The sequence below is a fragment of the Engystomops pustulosus genome, chromosome 5 (genome assembly GCF_040894005.1).
Source record: "Engystomops pustulosus chromosome 5, aEngPut4.maternal, whole genome shotgun sequence".
NCBI lineage: Eukaryota > Metazoa > Chordata > Amphibia > Anura > Leptodactylidae > Engystomops > Engystomops pustulosus.
The window spans coordinates 147,832,642-147,838,641 of NC_092415.1; positions in this window are offsets into that span (position 1 = coordinate 147,832,642).

A 6,000-nucleotide genomic window follows, 5' to 3' on the forward strand; every position below is an offset into this window, starting at 1 on the left:
AGATTTTAGCTTTCCATTATAAGAATAGGTTGGGTGGATTCCTTATATGTCCTTACAATGGAGGGCTTGGATAAATCCCACTGTATGCACACGTGTATGCTCAATGGAGACCAGGGATGGATGCAACGCAAAAAAAACAAAAAAACCTTGTACTCACCTCCAGCCCCAGCACTCCCCGTAGCTCATCGTCTTCTTCTCCACTTCTCATCGTCCTAATCGTTGCACTGATGTAATTGATCTTCCAGGTATTTAGCAAGTCCGTACTACCAGCGATTTGCCGCCCCCAAACAGGGTCAGCAATCTGCTGCCTGAGGCAGGGACTTCATCCTGCCTCATGGCAGATGTGGTCCGGAGTATATGCATAGCTCAGCAGGAGGGAGGAGGATGGAAAGATGCAGCTTGCTATATCTTTCAATCCTGTGTTTCCCACAGGATGCACATATACTGTTCAGACGGAAGCAAAAAGGATGGTTGCCGCTGTCAGCATATGTCTATGCATACATAGCGCATACCCTGGAGACCTTTCTGGTATATTCTCGAGAAGATCTCCCACTGAAAAATTGTTTCATTGCATATGCAACATACAACACTCGGGTCTAGCCTTTTTTTGGCTTTGGGGCAGCCTGAGCCCTGAGTACCTGAGTGGCTGGCTGAGCGTGGCTTTGCGCTTGGGTACCTGGGAACAGTGGCTATGTCCACAGCCTTGCAGGTCTCTGGCAGGTGGAAGTACAAGAAATAAAGGGAGAGGCTGCAGATGAATAACGTTTCTCCCTGAGGCAACCCAAGGTAGATGTCTGGATCCCAGGTGCTGGTGAATGGGGTGCACTTGGTGGTAATAGCCTTACACAGGAATCATTCGGAGGCAGAGAATGTAAATCATTCAATTTACAGTACGTTTATTTGGAACTCGGCAACGGCCACAACAGCAGTAACATGTCTTCTTTGTGGCCTGGTCCACACAGGCCAAGTGTGTCAGGGCAGTGTGCCACAGACACTTGTGCTTCCATGAAGCTCACTCTATAATAGACTCCTGGACTGACCGACTTGGAACTTTCCAGCCACAATGGGGCAGATTTACTTACCCGGTCCATTCAAGATCCAGCAGCGCGTTCTCTGCTTTGGATTCGGATTCACTAAGGTAGTTCCTTATACGTCCACCAGGTGTCGCTGCTGCGCTGAAGTCCACCGAGGTTCGTCAGAGTTCACCATCCATTGCCGGGTGAAGGTAAGCGCGTGTCCAGCAACACTTTTTTTTTTTAAATGCTGCGGTTTTTCCGAATCCGTCGGGTTTTTGTTCGGCCAAGCCCCCCGATTTCCGTCACATGCATGCCAGCGCCGATGCGCCACAATCCAATTGCGTGCGCCAAAAACCCGGGGCAATTCAGGGAAAATCGGCGCAAAACGGAAAAATTAGGGTAACCCGCCGTAAAAACGCGATTCGGGCCCTTAGTAAATGACCTCCTATGTGTTTTGTAAACTCCCCTTGTGAGATGGTGAGCTCATTATCTAACCAGCACTCTTTTTACATTTTAATAATAACAATGCATCTCATTGGTTACATAAGTAGGCATTCCTTCTCAGTCAAATATTTACCAGCTGCTTTACCATTTCAAGACACTGGAGGTTCCCCTGAATTGATCAGGTTCAGAGAAAACACTATTGAATGGAGGGAGGATGTTGATTTCCCACTTATCCCACTTATCAATAATATCCTGTTTAGCGATGGAGATGCAGTGGTGAGCATGTGTCAGTTTGGCCCTTAATACTGTCAGGATCAGGGGTAGTGGACCCACTGAACCACCGCAAGCAATGATGTAAGCCGACGCTAAGCAGCACCCGGTTTTCACCAGGGCCCACCACAAAGCAGGTTGGACTTGCTGTGGCACAGTACCACCAGGTCACTCCACAGGCGCAACTTTGCTAACGGTGGTCGACAAGGTGAGGTACAGAATTGTAAGGTATAGATGGAGTTGAGGTCAGGCAGGAGGTCAGGACAGGTGTCACAGGAGCGAGGTCAGGAACGGAAATGAGGTCACAACGGGAAAGTACTATAAACGCACAGGGTAACAATAGGAAAGCTTTCTCAAACGCAAAAGGCACAGAGAACACAGGAAGGGGCTGCCAATTTATCAGGACAGGAGACTGGCCAGCATCAATTATTGGCACTCTGGCCCTTTAAATCTTACAGCCGACGCGTGTGCACCCGGAGCAGGGGAGCACCTGTGACAAGTACCTCCTTGCATAGCTGGTTTCCCCTGGAATGGACTGAACAACATATGCTTTGCAACCAAGAAGACCACACTAAAATATAGAGAGGGAGTAAGGGAACATTAATTAGATCACAGATTTATTGAGAAGCACATGCTATCTTACAGTATACTGTGTACACGCACTTAATGTTCTTTACAATAGGCACTTTGTCACAGGTCACAGTGTTCATAGCATGAGTTGTGTTGAAATGGTAAAAGACGTCATTGTAAGTTTTTTCCTATTATATTTACCTCCAATCACATTTGGCTGACATTAGCCATACAAATGTATTTTCAAGTTAGGAATGAATCATAGTTATGTGAATAATTAAAGGGAAACATATGGCTACAATTCTAAATATATAGATATGAAACACATATGCAGAAGTGTACAAATGAAGCCAGCAAGTGCAAATTCTTTATAATACAAAAATAAATACATACAGTATCAGCGGTGAATGATGACATTTATAGTATTCTCTGTTTCCACATCTTAACATTTTCAAAACTTCCATTTATTTAGGAATATTTGTATTCAGTTTTATAGGTACAGTTTTCCTTGTAAACAGTCACTTTTCTGCCTCTTATGGTCCAGATTACACCCAAAATGAATATATTAAAGCGTAACTCAACTTTTAACAAACTTGCATAAATCAATAGTGCAGATTATAAAAGGAAACTTTGTAATATACTTTTACTAAGGGTCCGCGGACCATACAAACCTCGGATATTCCGATGATTTCGGATTTGCGCCGCATTTAAAAATATATTGTGTCGCACGCGATCGGATTTCATGCGACACAAATGGGGGGGGGGGGGCGTCCGTCAGACAATCCAACGGATTCGGACAAACCGCAGACTTTAGCTTACATTTACTTGCACTTACATTTACCTTGCACCTACATGCACCAGAAGGAAGATGGTGAACTCCGGCGCACCTGATCGGGGAAGTGACATATTCAGCAAGTCGGGCGCACAATATAAGTGAATCGCGGCACAGTGCATTGTCGTCGGACAATGCACTTTCGGGATCTTCTGTGGACCGGGTAAGTAAATGTGCCTCAATGTGTTTCTGTGTCACCCTCTGCCTTGCTTTTTTATTCCATCAGATTGTCTAAATCAGCTTTCAGTCCTGTATCCACTGACATCTCAAAGATAAAAGAAGGTGATAAAGTGTCTAATAACTTTTAACTCTTACAGACAGTCACTGAATAGTCTGATCTAATTAGAGATCTGAATCAACAAGTGAAATATTCTCTAGGTAAGAAAAAGGGTCACCATCAGGACGTCAAGTATACCCACTCCATAACATGCTATTCATTTGCTGGTGTCTGGTCTTAAGATGACCAATGAAAGGAAGGTAAAAGTGTGTGGTGCCTGGCCGGTTAGCACCATTGTATTATGTTAGCATATCTATTTTTTGCAATATAATGTATTTATTTAGTAATGACCTCTTTGGAGACATTGGGACCAGCTCGCCATTCCTAGAGCAATTCCTTATTGTTTCTGATGTTTCACATTTAAACATAATGGGGGTCATTTACTAAGGGCCCGATTCGCGTTTTCCCGACGTGTTACCCGAATATTTCCGATTTGCGCCGATTGTACCTGAATTGCCCCGGGATTTTGGCGCACGCGATCGGATTGTGGCGCATCGGCGCCGGCATGCGCGCGACGGAAATCGGGGGGCGTGGCCGAACGAAAACCCGACGTATTCGGAAAAACCGCCGCATTTAAGAACCGAAAATGTGTCGCTCGGGACCCGCTTACCTTCACTCAGACGGCCTCGGTGAATTCCGGCGCGTTAAAATGCTTTTCAGCGCAGCAGCGCCACCTGGTGGACGGCGGAGGAACTACCTTATTAAATCCCGGCCGGACCCGAATCCAGTGCAGAGAACGCGCCGCTGGATCGCGACTGGACCGGGTAAGTAAATGTGCCCCAATGGCTTTTACTGTGATTGATGGAGCAAAGTCATTCTAAGAAACTCTTTGAACGCTTATATATTTAGTAATATTTTCTCAACCTTTCTGGAATTTCCTTTGATTGTAACAAAGAATTTTAGAAGCATTATGCTGCCCTCTTTCTAATGGGAATATTCAATGTACTTATTCGGATTCAACAAAGAAATAAACGGATGGTCAAGCTGCGGTATATAAGCAGTAAATAAGTATTTTGACTAGACAAAAGTACACTGGGGGTTATGCATGGTAATGTCTCTATGACCAATAATGGATTATAATATATGCGGTTTGGGCGGAGGCAGGGGCCCAAGCCTTTTAGGAGGCTCATGGACACTCAAAGTACCCACCAAATTTAAAACTCAGAAGGACCTTCACCCATGAAATCCTCGTACATCTGTTCCTGTTCCCAATAAAATGTACTCAAGAGCCATTTTGGGATCTTTAAAACAGCAGATTGAAAGCAGGAAAAAGGGATGTATGATTCTAGTACCATATGTAGGAAGTGAATTACAGACTTGTAGGGGCTGTAATATTCATGCAGCCCAGGGCCTATTGTAATCTTAATCCTCATGATCAGGGTCAGTAACAAATGTAGAAACTCTCTAGTATTCTTAGTACCTATGTCCCCATAATGTATACTGCAGTATCTTACAGCTTTCTGCTTTGCCTATTTGCAACTCAACTTAGACCTTGAACCTGTTGGATGGTCTGGTAGGATGAAGAGACATAGATGAAAGAAGCATAACACTTGATCATGGGGGCATTCAGTAAGGTCTTACAAGTTATAGGGACATGAGAGAATTATCCACATCCATAGGTGTACACATTTCCATATTAACCAAATGTCTTAAAGGAAACCTACCACTTCTGAAGGTAGGTATGAGATACAAACACCGGGCACCAGCTCAGGGTGAGCTGGTGCCGGTGCTTAGTCTCGTTAGTGTTAAAACCGCGGTATCGCGGTTTTAACACTTTTGAAACTTTCTAGCAGAAACTGCTTCGGCGCTTCGTGCACACGATCGTGCGCGCGCCTACATTGGAAACGCCGCAGGCATTGCGCGCGCACGGTCGCGCGCAGCGCCGAAGCAGTTTCTGCTAGAAAGTTTCAAAAGTGTTAAAACCGCGATACCGCGGTTTTAACACTAACGAGACTAAGCACCGGCACCAGCTCACCCTGAGCTGGTGCCCGGTGTTTGTATCTCATACCTACCTTCAGAAGTGGTAGGTTTCCTTTAAATGTGAATCTCCCATAATATAAATTCTGAATCTCTCAGCATAAAGAGGGTTATTATTGTCACTGTCCTGGATGACATCTTGTAGGTCTAAATCCTCATGAAAGGCTCCCTTTAAGTCTCTCACCAAATTCTTGCATTCAGTTACTGAACAAGTTACTAAAATGTGTTTGTATTTTGCAGATAATCCCTCAATGGCATTGTCACTTTAATTTTGGGCTGCCCCTGTACATCCTCTATGTGCACTCATGTACCGCTACAGTGGAAGTTATATGGAAATCTACAATACTGAATATTTCTTCAATGATTTGACATTTATCACGTTCACTCTGAATGTTCTAAGTTCAGGTGACAACATCGTACCTTTGCCCTTTGTCTCAGCATGCCTTGTTTATTGTATACAAGGGATATGATATAAAATTAAGGTGAAAAAGCACCTGTACATGAAAGTGATTTATTGAGGAAGCAAAGGGTTTAAAAATGTTACTGATACAATTTACTCATTAACATGGATTAAAAATTGATTACTTTAAGACCTAATTTAAAGGCAATATTTA